Genomic DNA, 22376 nt, shown 5'->3' with positions numbered 1-22376 from the left:
TTATATAGCAAAGGGCAGCTGGGAGAAGGGCAGCCCAGCCCCTGGGCTGGAGGAGTTTAGGGTAGGGGGCAGGGTATACCAGCCACAACCTGTCGCAGGTAGGAACTGAGGGATGCTGGGAGAACCCAGTGCTTAAGGTCCATTTTGATATGTTAAATAGGCACCTCAGTCATTTGTCCCAGATTTGAGACCTAACATACAAAAATCCTTCAAACATTGAAAAAGAACAAAAGTAAATACAAAATGTACAGACGGGAGAGAAAATGATCACTGGTAAGCAAAATGTTTCAGGGAAGGCCTGTTCTGGGAGAGAGGCTATAGTTTCTGGCGCGATTACGGCCGCTGAGAAGAGGCCGCAGTCTTTGTGCTGGAGCTATATAAATGCTACCTGGAAGCCAAGGCTCCACCCAACCAGCCTCGGACTTGTGAAAGACAGTCTAAAGGATTTCTAGAAGGCAACTTCTAAAGTCACTGCAAATGTGACCCTGGGTGGCCAGAGGGTGTCCCAAGCTGGTAGCTAACATTGGCTGTGTCGTCCAAACCGCTGTGGCTTTAGAGGCATGAAGGATACAAGAATGACGGCGTAGTGGAGTCTTCCTTCGTAGTTTCAGAGCCACTGAGGCCTGGCCGGATATGGCGGGTAAATCCTTACTTGAAGGCTCGGAGATGGCGGGAGTCCCTGAGAGGCTACAGCTGTGAACGTAAAGCCTGGGTGTGGGGAGACAGGAAGATGCTGGAGATGTGAGAACCGTGGGATGTCGGCCAAGATCTGGATGCAGTTAGCAGGACCTGTCCAAGAAAAATATGTGTTTTGCAGGCAGTCAAGGTGGTGGATCACAACTAATGCCTTTGATCAGAGCATGGCCTACAGGTTTAGCTTTTGTCCCGCTGGGGTCTGCTCTTCCTTTGGTCCAGTGTTTCCTCCCAGTGCCTCTATTCTCTTTTAGAATGGTAATATACACATCTTGTGGCATAATGTTGTCAAAGTATGTAATTTTTCTTTTCACTGTACAGGGGTTACAATTAAGGTATTGCCTTGAGTCTCGGAAAAGACCTGGACTTTGGACTTCATGGGAGAGGGGAGAAGGGGGATGCGAGGGGAGCAGAGAAAATTGTATAGCTCATTAAAAACAATTTTTATAAAAAAGATTAAAAAGAAATAAGAAGGAGAAAAACTGTTAAACACAATGGGGACTTCTGGAGTTGAGCTGAGTGCGTTTTGCAGTATTATATTCCCATGAGCCTATGGGGACCAGGAAGAGGAACATGGTGGTTTAAGTTATTCAGAGGAGGAAATCTCTGTTTTTGTTATACCTGAGTCAGCCCTTTTTCTTGAATTACAGATTATGCTAAATACATAATCCTTGGCTAGCTGTGGTATTTTCCCTTTGAATACATTGTTGCATTATTTTCTGAAGTGGTTTGCTGCTGTGTAGAAAATATGCTTCTAATTGCTGTCACACTTTAGGTAATCTCATCCTGTGCTGATGTTCAGGGGTTGTTGCTGTGCTCTGCTGGTTTGCATGCTGTGTTTATGCACTGATTTCTGTAAGTTACTCTGCTTTGGACTTACTATACTGCCTTGGTCTTATCAACTCTATTGTTCCACATATCTGAAAATGCCGAAAGTATTAAATAATACCTATCCTCCATTTATCAAGTTTCTGGACAAACCATTAGTGTTATTCTACGTTTTTATTCTTTTCCCATGTTTTCTTTTAACTTTTATGTTTTTCAGATCTCTATACTCAAGCGCTACACTTTGTTCTTCTCCTCTTCCTTCTCAATAGATAAGTCTCTGACGTCTAGACTGCCCGCCCATTCACTGAGCAGATTCTTTGGGCCATATTCTTTTGTTCTTTGTTAAATCACATTTCTATCCTCTGACTCCACTTCCTCCTCTACCTCTCTGAACCTTTTAAGGAGCCATTCTTACTGTAAGAGTTTTCCTACATTATTTTTTTATTACTTCTATGTCACAAGTTTCAAAGTCTCCCACTTCTTTGTTGCGGCCTCCCCCATGGTGGCTTTATCTCACTGCAGGTGTAGTGAGTGTGCTATGTCAGAAATATAGATAGCCCTAAAGGTGAAGGATACATATGTCTATTGCTACAATATCAGGACTTATTAAACAACAAATCCACAGTTGATGGCACATGTCAATTATTTTTCCTGCAATTTTTCCAAGTAGTCTTGCTTTATTTTTCTTGTAGCTGGCCATTGGCAAAAACAAAAACAAAACAAAAAAAAAAAAACAGGAGCTTCTACCCCAATCTTAATTACTAATGTTGTCTCAGCTCATACCTTGCATGCAAAGCACACGACAGTTAGATCTCTTTATATGAAAATATGTAGATTACAGAATGGCAACAAAAGAGATAAAGAGTCCTTAGCAGAGTTTACAGAGGCCTTGCTAGAAACAGAGGGCAGAGGGCTACACAGGTGCAAAAGAGCCACAGTGATGGTTAGGTAAGATGCTCACAGCCCAGCTCAAATCAGAGCTAGGCTGCAGGGGCAGAAGGGGCAGAGCTGAGCCTTTCGAAGCAAGGGTGAATCAAGCTGAAGAGATGAATGCAGGGCTAGGTCCTGTCAGGTGGGCAGATGCACAAGTGGATGGCAATTCCAATAGGCTGAATTAGCAATGTGCCAGTCTCAGACTGAAGCCAGGGCAGAGTTGGGAAAGTTCTTCGTGTGTTGGTCTCTTAACACACTTAAATGACAGATCAGTTAGGACCATTGCCATCATATTGTGAAGTGTCCTCTCCTTCAAAGGTGTCTATATGAGAGTGTAGGGACCTTTGTTGATCTACCGTGTCCATTAAGGCCTGGAGCCTGCTTTTCTTGATATGGTTTTAATATGCTCTTATATTCATATGGTTCCAATCTACTTTGATAAATTTTACTTTTAGCATTTTAGTTTTAGGAGTAAGTTATTTACCATTGTGGATAGTGTTAGGTGTCTACATGCATGACAAGGTACAGAATCCTTCTTCTGCATTTGCTCTCAAAATGGAGCCAAATGGACACTGCTATCACATAGTCAAGACAGTTCGAAGATAGGGTTTTTATAAAATATGGATTAACTTTGAGGGGGAAACAATCTGTTCTTAATATAGGACTATTATATCATCCAGAGTGCCATTTCATCTGCTTTTTCTGAGCCTCATGGGATTCACTACTCCATGTCACGTATTTATGTTGATTTTTAACTGGCCATGCTCCTTTCTTCTCCATGTGGTATGAATCGTGACCTCTCTTGGTATCTTGGGCCTGAGACACATTCTCTGAGGCAGTTCTTAGATTCTTGGTCTTCTTAGAGCTCCCGTTCCAGTGGCTGATAGGCAACACTGGCTCCTTTTCTCTAAATTGACAAGTCGACCCTCCAATGCCTCTGACTTCCAGTGGAGAACCTGGGGTGTGGATTCATCTCCCTTTAAGGAAGCCTGAGCCTTGGATGTGAAGCTCTGTTCAGCTCTGACATGCTTGGACCCGCCTTGGGCGTCACCTTTATCCAAGCTGCCACAGCTTTTAGCTGTTCTGCACTTCTGGAACCTCTGCAGGTATGGAAGTTGGTTATCTGTGCAAAATAATATCCCATGTTTAGCATTTGTAAGTCTTTGCCTGCAGTGTGGCGGCATTAGCAGTGAGAAGTAGGAAAATCCCTTGTCAGCTTAGCTTGCCTATCTGTGTGAGGCTCTAGACAGTTTCAGGAAAGCAGAGCGGTGGTGACCACCCATCCTACTGAATCATCCTGTCTGTGGTACACTGTGACAGACTCGCTGGAGTCTGCCTTACAGCCTGAAACTGCCCTGTCACTGCTGTTTGCTTAGAAGTAGAGTTCTCTTTAAAGCCAGGCGTCTTCAGTCAGGGACGGACCATGATGTTCTCCAGGCTTTGGTGAGAGGCATTATTCTGCTTCCTGGGTGGCACATTCTGATTTTAGCTCTTTCAGGCATCTGAGACATTTCTCTCTCAGGACTGTCTGATGGTTTTTATTATCTCCTTAGTAGAGTGCTGTGGTATCTGTGAGTATACCTCCTTCCTTTCTGCCCTATCCTTCCCTTGCTATCTTAATACATGAGAATTTGCAAGATGCCTGCTTTCTGTTTTGTTTTTCTGTATTGATTCAACTTTATTAATGATTCATGCTCAGTTACTTTTTCATTATCAGTTATCAGATAATTAATAGAACACATGTGATAAGCTATCTTCTGTTTGCTGTGGGAATCTAAATGTAAAATAAATTTAAAAAACATTTGTGGCTTAATGAACACTCAACAAAACATTTTTCTGAGGTCTGGTTTTATCCCAGATCTGTCTTTTTAATCTTCCAAGAATAGTTATTTTAAATCACACAATGGATCTGTGAATGTGTGAACCAGTGAACTTCAGTTTTGATTACATTAGTCATATATTTTGATCTCACCATACAGTACCGAATACAAAGGCACCACCCATGCCTCTCAATACACTGGATCAGGCACATTTGAAGAAAGTGTTGGCTCTCTCCTCTTTTGCAATCTTCCTCCAGCGGTCACGTGTCCCTGTATACATATCAGCTGCTTTCCAGCCATACTGAATCACCACCCAGGCAGGAACATTATCAAATAGATAGGACACCAGCCCTGCAACTGCTCTCAAGCTCTAGGCAATCACTCAGGTCCCAGTAATGTGTACATACTTGGGGTCTGGCAGTATCCCCTTGGTAGTGGTGTCACAGACTCCAAGGTAGGCAACTGTGCAAATGATGATGCTCCCCGGGATAGGGACGCTAAAACCCTGAGAACCCATTCAGGCCATCAGACTTGAAGATCTTGGTGAAATAAGAGCCCAGTCCATTGAATTCACACTGGAAAGACCCCTTGCACACGTCGGCAGCCATTCTGGTCATAACAAAACCCAGTGGGCGGGCAGCACAGAGGGAAGTGGCCCTAGCTGCCCCATCAGAAGCCAGGTGATGTCGCCCCAGGGCCTCCAGGAAGATCTGCTTGCACATCCTTGAAGGCGAAATTGAGGGCTTGTGTTGGGGAAGTCACCAAGTTACCACCCCCCGAAGGAGAGAAAGGAAATCCTGCTGTGGGGGGATTCTCACACTACAGTCAATGATGCCTTTGTAGTGTTCTCTGCACTGGTCCGTTTGTTGGTATGCTGGACCTGCAAGGGCAGTTTGACTCTCTGGAGCAACAGCCACAGCAATGCCACCAGCCGAGAAACCCTTAAGGAAGCTCAAAGCTTGAACCCCTGTAGACGGAGGCTGCTAGTTCATTTCCCAACCACCCAGAACTGAAATAATCACACAGAAACTGTATTCATTGCATTAGCGCTAGGCCGATCACTTAGGCATATTGCCATCTAGCTCCTCTATCTTTTTTAAAAAATATTTATTTATTTATTTATTATGTATACAATATTCTTTCTGCATGTATGCCTGCAGGCCAGAAGAGGGCACCAGACCTCATTACAGATGGTTGTGAGCCACCATGTGGTTGCCGGGAATTGAACTCAGGACCTTTGGAAGAGCAGGCAATGCTCTTAACCACTGAGCCATCTCTCCAGCCCCCTAGCTCCTCTATCTTAAATTAACCCATTTTCATTATTTTGTATTTTACCGTGAGGCTTATGGTTTACCAGCAAAGTTCCAGAGGGTTCCGGCAGCCATCTTTCTCCTTAGGTAGCTACATGGCATCTTCTTGACTCCACCAGCTCTCTATATATCAGATTTCCTGCATGGCTATATTGTGCCCTGCTATAGGCCCAAAGTAGCTTTTTGTTAACCAATGGTAATAAAAAAATATTCACAGCATACAGAGGGGAGTCCCACACCAATCCCCTTAAGTTGACAGCCTATAGCTGCAGCACCCTTGCCTCACTCTATACCCACACTGTCTCTGTCTCTGGGAGACACAAGGACCTAGGCTTCTGTTTGATTTGTGTTGTTTGTTTTGTTTTATGAAGCATATGCCACAATGTTGTCAGGGCTTGAACTTGCTGTGATCCTCTTGCCTCTGCGTCCTGAGTGGATTTATAGGTTTGCATCGCCACGCCAGACTGTACTTTATGTTTTTTCTTTTTCATTTAATTATTTTATTTTATGTATGAATGCCTACATATACATGTGTGTGTGCTGTGTGCATGCCTGGTGCCTGCTGAGGCCAGAATAGGGTGCCAGGTTCCCTGGAACTGAAGTTATAGAACTTTATGACACTCCCAGTGGGGATGCTGGGATTTGAACATCTGTCTTCCACAAGAGCAGCAAGAGATCTTAACTGATTAGCCGTCTCTCTGGCCCCTCCTTTGTGTTTTTAACTCTGTGAATAAATGTTGGGATTGGATGAGGGTTTTTTTTTTTTCCAAGATGCAAGGTGTCTTTCCTCTGTCAGCTGAAAAAAGGAAATCAATAAATTATCTGAGTGAAAATGGAAGGGACACTTCTGAATGCTGGCAGGAAGGAAGAGGAATGAAGCAAGAGGCTGGGAGCTATCACAGAGCGAAGGGATAATGACTAGAGTAAAGTGGTAGGGAGGGCAAGGCACCCGTGTCTGACACGCGCTATCCGACACACACAGCTCCTCTGTCTCCATTTAAAGTGAGGTGCTGACTGTCGGGAGAATTTTAATGCATAGGAACCATGACTCTTTAAAATTTTCAATTTGGATCTAAAGGATGGCCAGAGAGTTGAACACGATTTGAAGTCACCTGCTTCTAGGCCTTTGACTCTGTGGCACTAGCAGCTTCCTCACCGACCTGGAATCAGACACTGTGAACCTGTGTGAGGTGTCTTCCCCCACTAAGAGTCATTGCAACCTGCTATGCCAGCTGTATCAAACCTTGGTAGTCAGCGAATCTTTCATCTAGAGAAGTTCCATAGAAGTTGACACGTCACTTATCGCCGACCAAAGAGAACTTAAAGAATGGGTAAGTGAAAGGGCCAGTTAAGATGAACTAAGAATAGAATGATTTTCAGAAAATGAGACCCTGGTGTGAGACTCGAAGAATATTATGCAATTCAGGTTATTGGGAGATAACTTGTGTGCATGCTAAGGAAAAATTAGTGGAAGAGTTTGGAAAGGTTAGGTAGAAGGTGTGTGTGTGTGTGTGTGTGTGTGTGTGTGTGTGTGTGTGTGTGTTCAGCAATTCGCTGAAAATCAAGATGAAAATTTTAGCCTTTACAATTTTCTAGGTATCAAATTTTTTTGGACTTATTTGAAGAGCTCCCATCTTTCAATTAGAACACCATAATTTCCTTCTTTTACTGAATGAACTAATCTTGTAACCTATGAATGTTTACTTGAATTGTTCTGACCCTGAAAGCAGGTAAGCTCTGGTGATACAGGATATTGATTCTTTAGTCCTCCAAGAACCCACAGTCTCCTAGAGCAGTAATCCTCCTACCAGGGGGACACGACTTCCTTGGAAGGAGAAAGGCTTTTGTACTAGTCACTGTTTCGTGACTGTGATAAAACACCATTACCAAGGCAACTCATAGAAGGAGGAGTTTATCTGAGCTTCTGGTTCCAGAAGGCTGTGAGTCTATCTCGACGAAGTGGCCTGACAAAAAGGCATGGCTGCTGGCACAGGAAGCTGAGCGCTCACATCCTCAGGAGCCTACGTACACAAGTAGGGAAAGGGAGCTATCTGGAAGTGGCAAGAGGCTTTTACCTCTCAAAACCAACCTCCAATGGCATACTTCCTCCATTAAGGCCACATCGCCTAAACCTCCCGAAACAGTACCTTCAACTAGGACCAGGTGTTAAATAACCGGACCTATAAGGGATATTCTCCTTCAAACTACTGCACCTTTCTAAAGGATACCCAAACATGGAGCTATTGGTTGAATTCTGTTTCAAACTCTCACCTTCTGTGTTTTTCTTTCTAAAACCGATCTGATAAAATAAATCTGTAATCATTCTTCCTAAAAAAAGGACACAGTCCTGTCTCAATTTTGAACCCAGTGCATTATCCACAGGGTATAATGCTTCAGAGGCATCCAACAAAGAGAAAATCCTCCTCAAAACTAAGTGTTCCAGTCATCACAGATGTTGGCAGTGGCCCCTCCATCTGTGCTTTGCACGTCTCTGGAGAGATAAGGTATGATATTCGAAAGGGGATGCTGTGTGCTGTGAGGTACATATCTGGATGCTTTAAAATAGATTTTTCATTACTCTTACTGGTTATATATTACTAATTTAGCACAAACTTCCACTCTACCCTCTATGTCTAGTCATATTTATGGTCCTTCATACATTCATTAACACATATATTTATATTTAAATGGAGACCAGAGCTTTTCTAACACAAAACAATTTGATTTGCTTCGATGAGTCTACTGTTTCTGGCATGTATTTTCTGTAAACAGAATGATGAACTCTGTAGCTCCAAGATTATGTTAAATATATACATGAGGTTAGTTAACAATTAAAACAAGTCACTAAAATATTAAATAAGAAATGTGAATGAAGATAGAAATAGATAAGCATTTTCCCCTTTTCAAGACTTTATCAATATACAGGTATAACTAGAGATCTCCTGACAAAGTATGATGAGTCTTTCCCGTCCTGGAAAGTGAATAACTCCAGAATAAGGTACAAAACTTAGTCACAAGACAGGTATCTATTTGAAGTAATACTTAATTAATTGATGTGCTGATTTATAAATTACTCCAAATGATTTTATAATGAATGACTTTTATCAAAAGTGACATATTTTATTTCTTTGGATTAATTGTCTATTAGTGTTAATAATATTAGCAAGAGGTAGAGAGAAGGAAGAAGGTTAATCAAGAGTACATATCAAAAGTTAGAAGGAAATCTGATACCTAGTAAGGTAATAAAACATTAAAAATAAAAAGTCTGAACAGAGATTCTCCATGTGATGGGTAAAGCTGCTCTAGAGCCACAGGTTAGCCAGTGAAAATCCCTTCAGGAAATGTAGTTCCTGCTATCCAGGGAGTGGAGGAGAGGCATGCAGGCTGAGGACAGTACTAGTGGTTGAGAAGTGAGGAAGAACAGGCTGGCAGAAGTGAACCTCAGAGCAGATGAGGAGGACCAGGCCGGCAGAAGTGGTCCTGCAGACCTCAGATCAGGAGAAGAGGACCAGGCTGGCAGAAGTGGTCCTGCGGACCTCAGTACCTCCAGCTGGCACTTGTTTCTGTTACAGCCTAGAGACTGACTTTGTCCAGGACAGAGTGTGTGGAACAGCCATGGAAAGAAAGAAAGGGTCAGTTTATCCATTTGATAGCAAACTACCTCATAACTCCCAACAGTACAGAGATGGTACAACATACACAAAGAACCCAGAGTGATATTGTCCAAATGAAACATTAACTAGGATCGCCTTTGTTTTGGAGAAATGGCCAGTGACCGTCAAAGGGAACAGTTCGAGTTCACCTTTACTTGTTTCCATTATAGCACAGAGTAAATTCAGTCATCAGACTGTGGAGACCAGTTCTGGGTCATGCAGCAATGCATGAAGAAACACCTGGACCTCTAACTCCAACATTATGAGGTGAAGTCAGCAGGGATGGGTGGAAGAGGCAGCTCCTCCGAGGCCTCCGCAACCAAAAAGTAGGAGCCAACCTTGTGAAGGCCAGAGGCCAAGCTGTTACTGTGCACTTTAGAGTGACAGAACCATTTCACAATGCTTTCCAGTCCTCCTCCATGAGATTAACTTTCCCTCTGTTGTTCTGTGCACTGCAATGCGCACAGAATTGATTTTGATGATCAGAGGAAAGCCTTGGATGCTTACCATATCCATATACACTTTTTTAAAAAAGTGTGTGTGTGTGTGTGTGTGTGTGTGTGTGTGTGTGTGTGTGTGTGAAAGAGAGATGAGGGGAGAGGGGAGGAAGGGAAAAAGAGAGAGAAAGAGAGTAACAGATATCTATCAGTGAGTGCTGAAAAGTAAAAACAAAAGAGGAAAATCCCAGTTTGGGAATTAGGATAGCTTCCTACAAGTTGTTGCCTAGGGAAGTCCCTGAGACTCCAGTTGGCTGGTTGCCAGAGCTAACCAGTGAGCCCCTGTTTTTGCTGAGGGTATCACAGGCCTCAATCACAAGGCATGAAGAAGTAAAACTGGAGCTGAGTGGATGCTCATTCTGCTGACTGCCTTGGTGTGGTGCTATGCAGGCTGCTGGGGTGGGAGCAGAGACTTTGCAGGCTCAACTTACATAGCGGTGCATAGCATGTGCACAGCACCAAACTGCTAGGACCGTGAGCCCACTAGTGCTACCGTGTGTGTGCACAGCACCAAACTGCTAGGACCGTGAGCCCACTAGTGCTATTGCAGGAAATCTGTTAAGAAAACTGGCAGAATCAGAGTAAACGTTTTAGATTAACTAATAGTGCTACGCTGATAACTTCCTAACTTTAACAAAAAATTATTTGCATCTAGAGGTTTATTCATGCAACAGTGTGTGTGTGTGTATAGGTCAAAAGACACCTTTGGGGAGTTGGTTCCTTCCTTCCATCCTAATGTGGGCTGCAGGGCTTGAACTCAGGATCTCATGCTTGGTGCCTGTACTTGTCAAGGCTCTGCACTTGCCCGAATTTCCTAATTTCCAAAAATAATTGTATTACAGTTATATAAGAGAATTTATTGTGTTTAGGCAATACAAACCAAAATATTAAGAAAGAGGAGAACATTCTGTCAATAGATAAATCTTAAATGATTCAAAAAAATACACACATGTGTACATCACCTTTGTATACCTGTCTCTCACACAGAGAAATGTAGAAACAGAAACAAAACTCAGTTAACAAAAGTTTACATTTAGAAAATCTATGTTATAAAATTAGGAAATTCATTCTAATATCATTATAACTTTCTGTAAATCTAAATGTATGTGGAATTAAAAACATGCGTGTGTCACAAAGCTCATATGGAAACAAGAAGACAAGTTTTTGGAATCTGTTTCTCTTTCTACCACATGGTTTCTAGGAATTAAAAGTAGCCTGCCAGGCTTGACAGTCATCCCTTTGATTCACTGAACCATCGCATAGGTCCCAGAAGTGTTTCGTTGATGTTGTCAATTTTTTTAATAAAGCAGAAAGAGACTGATTGACTTTTGTCTCCTCATATTCTTATGACTTTTTCTTTTATTTCTCACTTCCAATTACCAAAAACATTATGGAGAACATACATTTGTAATTCTCACTTGAAGTAAAAAACCACAGATTGCTTAGTATCTCAGAGACAGGAAGTGATAGAATGAGACTTGAACTATTTCTCTGCACTAATCTGCCTGGTGTACAACCGAGAGTCACTTAGCCTCCGACTCCCATCACCTCATTTGAATATGACTTCTCTTTTCCATCATGGCAGACATTCCTATGGTCCTTCACTTTTCTCCATGTGTAAGCATCCCTTTGATCCTTTCCCTTTCTTCCATGTGCAAGTATCCCCATGGCCCTTCTCTTGCAAGCATCCCTGTGGTCCTTGCATATGACATGGGTTTTCTGGGTAGAGTACACCTGGTATGTTATCTCACTTGGTTGAGTATGCCATTATTAAAGGCATCCTATTTTATTCCTCCCTACCCCCATCCCTCAAACTATTACATTCTAGTTAAGGACAATGAACCAGTAACCTATTCTGATATGTCTGTACATATGAGATCCTTTAATGTCTCTGGATTAATGTGAACAATAGCTTTTCCCTTATTTCATTTTGTCATGAAGAACAGTAGAGGAAGACAGGATAGTTACCCTCCTCAGTTTATCTTCCTCCCGCCCCATCTCTAGATGCTATGACCTGAAAAAACCCCTCCTATATAATACAAATACTTTCCAGTGTAAATCCATTAGTCTATAGCATCAAGCTTGCATTTATATCTAATCAAGTTGCTCACTGCTCACCAGACAAGAAACTGAAATGATCCAAGAATATAGACTCAGGGAGAAGACGCTGTCTTGATATGGTGCTAGATACTTACATCTTCCCTGATTTCTAGGCTTTGAGATAACAACCTATGGAGGATATAGGAATTTAGCTGAGAGCCTTTGCCAGTAGCATAGCTATGTGATGGAGGTGCAGAATTCAGGTTCCTCTGTGTCAGCAGGTAATAAGTCCTTGTTGGGGAAAGGAGATAGGGGAGGTGAACAAAACACAGACTAATGTGACACCTACTGAAATTCAAGCTGAGCCCTGACAGTGACCAGGCAAAGCTATTTATAAAGAAAGAGCTGAGAGATCAGTAAATACAAAAGGAAAAAGGAGAGGGCTCCGTTAATAGACATAGTCTGAATGGGTCACTTGGAGGGGAAAAATAAAGGAAGCCTCTCAGGGCTATAATTGAAGTCTGTAATTGTGCCCCAATTGTATCTCACTTGAGAAGTTTCTCTTTCAAAGTTGGGCAGTTGAGGGATCCACTAAGTACATGTTTACATAATAACCACGAGAAATGGCCCCCTTCTCTGCACTGTAAAAGTGGGTATGAGCTGTTAGTCTGACGTGCCAGTGAGGCTTTGAGAGCAGCATCCATGCAGCTACCACACTAAAAGGCTGTTTTCCCCTCACATTACATTTTGGCTGGAGGTTGGCTGCAACTGCTTTGAGCTTTGTGGGTTAGCTACCCCATATGCTGGTGTGTGTGCCTCCCTCTGCACTGTGTGTCTTCACATGGTGAAAATCCATGATACCACTTAGCTTCTTTTTTTTTACCACTTAGCTTCTTGCTTAAAGGTAGAGATCATATTTAATTTTTCAAAGACTATTACATATTTCATGACTGAGTCCACCGTCCATAGGTGGGAGCAATTCTTTCTCCATAACCATCTTGAGCAAGACATGTGACAATGGGTAGGGCACTAAGGAGTAAATAGAATGCTGGATGGGTTGCCACAATGCCCTATACTTCACAGTTTACTAGCCTTTTTAAAAAATATATGTTTTAAAACCATTTTTAGAATTTTATATATTCATGAATTCTATGTTTATATTGTTTCCATTGCTTTCTCTCCCCCTTTCAACTCCTTTCATGCTCCATCCCTCCCAAATTCATGACCATTTCTCTTTTAATTATTATTTTTATACCTATATGTGTATGTATGTATATATACGCACACATGTGTACGTACTCTACTGAGCCCTTTTAGTGTTGTATATATGTGCAAGTGTTTAGAGATGGCCATTTGCCTTTAAATAAGGCTACATATACATATATATATGATAAGTATATCATATATATATCAAATATAATTCTTATTTATTATAATGGAGCACATGAGGTTCCTTGATCAGTGAACTGATATTGCAATAACAATTTTATCATTATTTCTCCATACCCATGGGTGAAGTAATGAGAGTCAAATATCTCCTCTATGTGCACGTTTGTGCCACTGAGACCCCAAGGTTATCTCCCCTATGTAAAGCTGCTGGCTTCCTCCTGTTTGGGATTCAGAATAATCCTTTATTGCAAGAGGAAAGAAAAAGGAAAACCCTGGACTAACCATGCCCATAAGTTTTTATCCTGGCAGAAGTCTCTGTCTTCTGAATGGTAATCAATCGCCTTTAAGCAAGATGCCTCTGCTCAGAAATTGCCCATTTCATCTGGCCTTGATAGCCCAGGGCCTTCAGACAGCCTCTTAGCTTCCGTTTTACCCTTCTTTGGGTCACAGGAGTTCAATTCTTGTAAACGCAGTAAACCTTTAAACGCTTGTAGTGGTTCAATGGGCAAAGCAGAAACTGCGGTGCTCGTAATGGAATGAGCAAATTTAGAAAGAGATGTGGTCATAGATCCTAGTTTCTGGCACAAGAAACACCCTGCTTGACATCTCGAGGAACGGGTTTCATGGCAGGTAGGGAGCAGTCAGCATCCTTGCTTGGCAAGAGCTGCATAGATATGTCTGAACAAGCCAAGGGTAGCAAGAAGCTTTTCACATTACATGCAAGGCAGCCCTCGCCGTGAGCGCTCTCTCCCGTCCACTTCCATTCACAGCATCTCTCCCCACTGGACCCACTCTGACCATACCATGGTCGTGTCTAGTATGGATTCTTGCAAGGACTCCCAGCTCCCTCCTTTGCCTTCCTTCCAGACTCCAGATGTTCAAGGCCAACCAGATCATGCTACTTTTTAATTGGGCATCCTGAATAACTCCATACCTCATGTATGACCACTGTTGTCCTTCCGAAGAACTAAGCCTGCCATGATCTGTCCTCTGCTTTTAATTCTAACTTTATGTCCCACTGTCCTCCCCTTCATTGCTTTTGGTCTGGCTATGCTGGCCTCCCTTCCTGCCTTTTCTTAGGAAGCTCAAGTGCTTTCTTGCCTCAGGATATTGTGCTTGCTCTGCTCAGTGCCTGAAATTTTCCTTCAGACATGTGTTCTACCTCCATCCCTTTCTTCATTTCTTTATTTGAAGGCTCCTTACCCTTGGCACTTTTCCGGGAAACTCATGGAAATTTCATCTTCTATTCGCAGCTTAAAATGTTGCTGTTTCTTATCAAAAGGCCCTACTCTTAGAGCTACGCATAATAGCAACTGTGAGCTATTGCACATGTGACTGACAGGAAGCTGAGGATAGAGGATAGCAAGTTCAAGGCCATCCTGAGCTACACAGAGAAGTCCTGTCTCAACAATACCAACAAAAGTTCTCATTCTATAACGTGTGAGTTTTCATTTATTTGGTTTAAAATGTTGCTCTCTCCTCTCAAACATAAGTTCTGCTTCTAGGTTTTAAACGCCATAATGTTCACGGTGTATGTCGCCACAGCTGACAGTAAATAAAAATCCCCCTTCTCAAGGGTCCCTGGGAGGAACAGATTCCTAAGAAATGAAAGCAAACAAAAAATACAAGTTAGGTGACACCTTACGTTAGTCTGGGCCTCTCAGCAGGCCCCTCCGCCTAATCTTGTTGACATAAATTGCCTAATTTTCAGCAAATCTTTCAGGCCTATAGCCCAGACTCAAGTTTTGAATATACCAGTTACTTCTCACTTACCATAGCTTTACATCCTGGTAAATCCATGCTAACTTAAAATACGGCAAAGGAGGGCGTGTCTACTATATCAGACTTACTGAATAATTCATCTTAGCAGAGGAGTGCACTACAGGGGATTCACCCTGAAAATCTTGTGCTGGTTCTGCCGTTTCTCTGCCTGCTGTCACTAGGTAGTATTAAATTACTGTACTGGTGATGGGAAAGTTGAATGAGATGGGAAAGTTGCATGAAATCAATACAAAGAAGCCTTTAGTTACTGCAGGCAGTGGCCTGTTTTGCATAATTCTGCCAAATCATTTTGCTCATCGCTCAAAGAAAATGTTTTGATGGTTTGTCACTGAAATCTGCTTTTAGTAAAAACACCCTGGGAGCGGCTATTCTTCACAGAAGACAGCTTTATCATTGACTTAGTCAAGTACAGAGTTACATTATGATGTTTTCCCATCAGATATCATTTGGGTAGAACATGAAGGGTCAGAGAAAAACAAAAAGCAAGCAGCCCTGGCTGATTGACACTAAAGCGCTCTGAGAGATTGGAAGCGGTAACAAGTATTCATAGCTCATGGTCATGATCATGGCCCCAGGATCATGACTACCTAGAAGCTACTCAACCTTTTCCTCACAAGATCGCTCAGTTTTACCCTCATCCTGATTTTGTGTCGCTAATGCACAGAACTGAGTCTGCAGGATAAACTGTTACGAAGATGGAACTGCATTCTCATGTGGTCCTATTTATGTTTCCTGATCATGGAGTTAGAACTGTCCCTGTAACACTAAATTCATCACCTCAGTTTCCAAAACTAGGGAGGGTCCATCAAATCGGGAAGAGACTGTCAAATGGAAAAGAAACTTGGAAGTTAAAAGTCAGCATTTTTATTTCCCTCTGTATATAATTTCCCAGTTATAGACCTGCTAGATAGCTAGAGAAATGTCTGACTATATGAATAATTTAAATAAGTGAATAAATGAATATTTTAAAAAGGAATAGCCTACCAGATATGCTACTAAATCCAACCTGTTCAAATAAAGCCGGACCTATCTGTCAAAGCCGCCTTTATTCTTTAAATTTAACTGAGGTGAGTAGTAAGAGTGAAGGGGTTTGATAACTCGAAAGCATAGGATGGCTGGTAGAAAAATGCGTTGCTAGGAGTCGGATCATGAAGAAACTTTATTGGGGGTGGGAGGGAGAGAACCCAAAGACAATCATAAAGTTATACTATGGTAAATCATACTGAAAATATTATAGTATTTAGCCGAGTTAATGAAAGGTTATACGTTGGGACAAACAAGATCCATACGCCCCAGCAAAGCTGAAGGATTTCCTGTCACACACAAGCTTCCTTAAGAAGTAAACAGCCCTGGACATCTACTTCTTCATCACAAAAATATTCTTGTGAATACTATGAGAATACTCTTGTAATAGTGTTTTGGGGAAAATTGGATCAGGAAATAAGGTGTGCAAGCTGACATGAACCAGGAGGCAAGTTTATTATATAGTGTTGGTTCACTGGGAGACTCAGCAGCTGTCTGTCTAAAGACTGAGCCCCAAGTTAGTTAAACCAAACGTTTTATACCTCTTCTGTGCCCTTGATTGCTCCCATTCCACAGCAACCCAAGGTGACCTATCTTTTGATCAGATGTATTATGCTTGATTGATAAGAGTTTATTGAGTTGCCCCATAATCAGAAATTTTTCCCTTACCAGAAAAATTTGCCACAAGCCATTTATAGTAAATACAAATGGAAGAGAGGAGGAATTTGGTTACAGAAGAGATCAAGAGATACCATAGGGGTATCATGGTTTCGTGGCCTGTTTCAGGTGTTTTCTGTTAGCTTCTCGGGCCCCCTACTTTAACACGCTCGTGCTAAGTGTTCAAGTCCCCACACCACAGAGTTCTGAGTTCAGAGCTGTTTCTAAACAATTCATTGGAATGAATTTTCAAACTGCCAAAGTAACAGCAGGTTACTATACTGTGCTCTCTGTGAAGGGTGGAAGAACTCCAAGAGAGCTAAGACCTGAAGATTATTGCAAAGAGGCGACCAATGGAAACAGATGCCAGGCAGAGGAAGAACCAAGTACCTTTGAGCAGATAGCAATGAAGCTGGTGGTAGGAGCAGGGCCAGATCCCTTTTTCATGTTTGTATGAAGGAGGTCTCTAGCCAGCATTTGGAATGTGAACCTATAGAAGTGGGAAGACACTAGAGCAAGGAAGTAGCAGTTTGTCTTCCTTTCCAGGTTTTTTAAAAAGTAAATCATAGCAGGTAGTGGTGGTGCACACATTTAATCCCAGCACTTGGGAAGCAGAGGGAGGCAGAGCTCTGTGAGTTCAAGGCCAGCCTGATCTACAAGAGCATGTTCTAGGACAGCTAGGGCTGTTATCCAGAGAAACCTTGTTTCAGAAGAAGAAAAAAAAGTAAATCATTACATCCATTGTAGAGACTGTACCTAGGACAAGGATGAAAATGCAGACCATTAGAACTGATGGAAATTAAGTAAGAAAAGGGCTATTATGGAGGCAGTAGAGGTGGTGAGAAGCAGATGAACTCTAGAAAATTAAAATGTAGAGGCAGATGATCTCAACACTTGGACAAAGATTATGGTGTGGGGAATATAGAGGAATTGGTGTCAATTTCCATGTTCCCAACAAGAAGATTTGGGTGAATGGAGGAACTATTATTAAGCCTAGACTTTAGAAAAATGCTTGAACATGAGAACAAGGACTCTGGGCTTGCCCAAGGTACCGGTGAGATGTCCAGTGTGTGGGTAGTAGGCTTGAACTCCAAGTGAATGATTTGAGCTGTCACAGATGTTTCGAAGTTGTCAGTGTTGGACAGTGTTGAAGGCTGTCCCAGATTGCTTAGTTTTTGTCAACATAACAAAAGTCGACTCATTTGAGGAGAGGGAACCTCAACTGAGAAACTGCCCCTACCAGATTGGCCTATGGGCAAGTCTGTGGGCCATTTTCTTGGTTAATGACTGTTGTGGGCAGGACCAGACCACTACAGGGGGTGCCATGTGAGAGATGCCTCTCTGGTAATGGTCGTGGATGGTTTGGGAAAGCAGGCTGAGCAAGCCATGTGGAGCCGACCAGTAAGCAGTGTTCTTCCACAGTCTGCTTCAGTTCTTCCTGCCTTGGCTTCCCTCAGTGGACTGTGGCCTAAGGTATGTAAGCCAAATAAACCCTTTCTGTCCTCAGCTGCCTTTGGTCATGGTGTTTTCTTGCAGCAAGAGAAAAGAAGTTAAGACAAAGGCTAAATCCTTGATGATGTAGCCCGAGCGTACACTTTTAAGGACCCAACAGTCTCCATACTAGGAAAGATGATTTGATAAGTGAAGAGGAGACTTCTAAGGGATCAAGCAGGAAGTTAGTGGTCACTGTAGTGTAATGAACTGTAGGAAGCAATGCCATGTGGGTCCATCATTACTGAGAACCCCGTATCCCGTTATGATGCCAAGCACAGAGGAAGACTTACCGTATAGATTTTGGATTTGCTCAGAGCACGGTTAGGAATGTAACAAACTCACCCAGAATGCAAACTTGCTGTGACTTCTCTGCCGTGGCAGCCTTCTCCTTCTCCTCCTCTCTTCTTCTTTTCCTTATTCTCCCTTCTCCTTTTCCTCCTCCTCTTCTTCTTAATATTTCTCCCTTCCCTTTCTTCCCTCCAAACCTTCCCAAATATCTCTCCTTGCTCTCTTTCAAATTCATGACCTCTTTTTCTACTAACTTATTGCATGGATATATGTATATATTTATATATTATACATTATATTCCTAAATATAACCTGCTTAGTCTTTATTCTGTTACTTGTGTATATGATTTTAGGACTGATCATTTGGTATTAGATAACAATTACTCTTCTATTTTTCCCATTTTCTGAATTTCTTAGTTGCTTGCATTTCTTTATGTAGTGGAAGCCCATAAGGCTTACACACACACACACACACACACACACACACACACACACTTACTTTGGTGTATCTATTGTGGTTGTCCATATTCAGCTCATGTTTGGGCAGTCACATTGGTTGAGACTTTATGGATATAGCTTCTGACATTACTAGCAGACAAAAATCTCAGCGTGAACTCCCTAATCTTCTGGATTGTTGTATTTCTGCAATGTTCCCTGAGATTTAGGTGTGGGAGTGTTTTGTAGATGTATAAGGACTGGGCTCCATACCTGTATTTTGATTGGTTGTGACTTTCTGTAGCAATCTCTGTTGTAAAGAGACATTTCCTTGAAGAGGGGTAAAGAGTACACTTGTCTGTGGATAAAAAGACAAGTGCTTAGATTGTTGCTAGGGATTGTGTAAATTTGGTAAAGTAGTGGTCGTAAGTTCACCTCCAATATTCATGAATACACTAGCGCTGAGTAGTTTAGCTAGGTTTCCGATATCAGGTATGGCTTTCCTTTGTTAGGTAGGTCTTAATTCCAATTAGAGAGCTGTTGGCTACCACCAAGGTATGCATGCCTCTACTGAACCCATGGGGTTACCGTGGCATGCTAGTCATCAATATGATTCATAAGCATCATAGCCAGATAGGATAGTTAGTTGCTCCTCTTCTTTGGAAGCTTGCATGGTGCCTTCTGGTTCCATGAAAGCTAGTCCTCAGGAAGGAGGCATTTAGGTAAGTTCCAGCTCAGGGGCCTCTGAGCCCTGTTTCAAAGTGCATAGTGTTTTCAGCAATAGGAACTTGCCTTCTACCTCTGAGGGGCAACTAAGAGCAACAGAAGTTGGTTGTGTGTTTTGGGAGTCTCTTGGACAGCCCTGACCAATAACTCAAAAGGAATTCTCATGTCTGGTATTGGCGGTTTTGCTGGGTGATCTTGGCTCTTTCAAACAGCACTGTCACGACAGATGAGAAAAGTTCATTAAAAGTATATATGTATATTAATATGCAGAATTAAGTGTATTACAGGTTTTTTAAATATAGCTAATAGTACGATTCCTTATGACCTTTTCCAGAATCCTAATTGTTGTCTTACTCTCGTCCCTCCTTCTTCTGTGTTTATCTCCCTCTTATCTCCCAAAAGAGCCTCCCCGCTTTCCCGTTTGCCTGATGAGATCATCTGTACACAAACTCATTTATCAGCAAAGCTTCAAATTTCACCCAGAGTTTTAGAATGCTGACATCATATGATGCTTTTTCTTTTCTTTTCTGAAATAGGCTATTTTGATTGATTTCATGTTAACTTTGACTTCAGAAGAAGAAGAGGTCATTCAATCAAAGTGAAGACTCATAAACCAAAATGATACCTAGACTAAAAGTCTACATGGATTTCATAAGCATTTTCCTATGACTGGCATCTCTTTGTTTTATTCTTTCAATGTAGCTTTAAAGAGATTTCTAAATTGTTGATAGTATGTTGTTGCTGAATGTTCTAGTTTCTTTTCTGTTGCTCAGATCAAATATCCTAGTCAAAAGTAACTGGGAGAGGAAGGTCATTTCAGTTACAGGTTACTGTCCATCACTGAGGGAAGTTAGGACTAGAGTTCAGTCAGGAACTTGAAACAGAAACTGGGGAGAAATACTGCTTGCTGGCTTGCTCACAGGTTCATACTTAGCTAGCTTCCTTATGTAATTCAGGACTGCTGCCTACATTTCCCCCGGCCCTTCTGTGTTAAGTAATAACCATGAAATATTCCTAATCCAGCAACATGTCCACAGGACAGTCTAATCTGGGTGTTCTCTCAATTGAGAATCCCTTCTCAGATGATTCTAGGTTACATCAAGTTGGCAACTAAAGCTAACTAGGACACTCTACCTCTTGTCAAGCTGACACACAAGCATATCAATTTAATCCATAACCATTCATCCCTTGTACTCAAAACCTCATGTTAATATCATACTAAGTCTTTAAGAATTTTACCACCTTAAAATTCTAAGATCTTGGATGGGTGTGTAGTGAAGGAGCTGTGGCTGGGATGCAAAATAAATAGATGAGTTTTAAGAAATCCAAGGTCTCTTTAAAATCCCTTTTCCTGACTGGATTCTTGTAAATTATTTTCTTAAACACTGCATACTTATTATTCCAAATGGGGCATTCAAGCAAACAAATCTAAGCAAAGTTAAAATTTAGTACTGTAAATCTAAATCTTACGGTACAATGTCTGACATCTAGGATTCATTGAAGAGTTTCCTGGCTCTGGCTTGGGCAGCCCGCTGCTCCACCTCTGCCATCTGCAGCACACATGGCTTTTCTCATAGGTTTCAACCTATGAGAAACTTCCAACTTCCTTAGGCAGACATCTCACTGCCACGGATCTCCAGTATCCTGGGTTTCCATGGCAGCTAGGGCTGCATCTTCGCTAATGACCTTCCCTGCCCTCTTCATACGGACTACAACTTTGTCACACCTTGCCAAGCCTCAGCTGATCTTCATGACCCCTCAAACCTTTAAAATCAGTATCACCCAGGCAACTTGTTCATACTATTTGCTAAGTTATGCTGCCATCTTGAAATGTAGCTTTGGCCTTCTAAGACCATATTTTCTGTGTGCTCAGTCTGAGGAATAACTTTCCTATTTTACCAATGAAATACAGATTTCACCCTAAGGAGGTTGATCTCTTTGTAATTGCCACTGACTCTTCAGTCCCAGCTGCTCACAGATTCTGCACCAATACATCGAACAAACACCTCCTAGTCCAATTACAAGGATTTTACTTTCCTCTGAAATCCCACATGCCAGCCCTCCAGTGGTTCCTTTTCTGTCAGAACTCTTACATCCCAAGCTCTCATTACAACAGTCTGCTAAACACATGCGCACACGCATGTAGACACACACACACACACACACACACACACACACACCTCAATGGCTTTTCCAGTTCAAAGTTGCAAATATTTCCACAATCTTCCAACAAAACTGTACAAATGGTCAGGTCCATCACAACAACACCCTGTCTTGGGCCAATTTTTGTTATATTTTATCTTCTCCTACTGTGATAAAACAACCTGGCTGAAGCAATTTAGGGGGGAAGTGGGTTTATTTCAGCTAATCTGTCTTAATTGTTGGTCCATTCTTATCAAGAGACATCACAACCAAGGCAACCCTTATCATTTAACTGGGGACTTGCTCACAGTTTCAGAGAGTTATTCTATGACCATCATAGAGGTAAACAGACAAGCATGGTATTAGAGCAAAAACTGAGAACTTTATACAATGTTCCACAGGCAGCAGTCAGAGACAATAACACTGGTCCAGGTGTTGACTTTTAAAACTGCAAAGCCGACCCCAAGCACCATACCTCCTCCAACAAGGCTATGTGTACTCCAACAAGGCCACTCCTGCCAATCCTTTCCAAACAGTTTCGATCTCTGGTAACTAATCACTCGAATACATGAGCCTACGGGGGCCATTCTCATTCAAAGCCCCAATTTATCATGTAAGGAAGTTATGGTAGGAACTCAGGCAGGAACCTTAGAACATAGAGGATAT

The 22376-nt window shown here is 42.0% G+C and overlaps 1 protein-coding gene and 1 pseudogene across 4 annotated transcripts in view; one reads left to right on the top strand and one right to left on the bottom strand.

Annotated features, from left to right (window-relative positions):
- Hecw1 (HECT, C2 and WW domain containing E3 ubiquitin protein ligase 1) overlaps window positions 1-22376 on the top strand; it is a 268078-nt gene that overhangs the window by 60230 nt on the left and 185472 nt on the right. The window lies entirely within an intron of this gene.
- LOC125417561 (ADP/ATP translocase 1 pseudogene) lies at window positions 4404-14102 on the bottom strand (annotated as a pseudogene).

Source organism: Myodes glareolus, chromosome 14 (genome assembly GCF_982192425.1).
Source record: "Myodes glareolus chromosome 14, mMyoGla1.1, whole genome shotgun sequence".
NCBI lineage: Eukaryota > Metazoa > Chordata > Mammalia > Rodentia > Cricetidae > Myodes > Myodes glareolus.
This window is presented reverse-complemented; position numbering and strand designations above follow the sequence as displayed.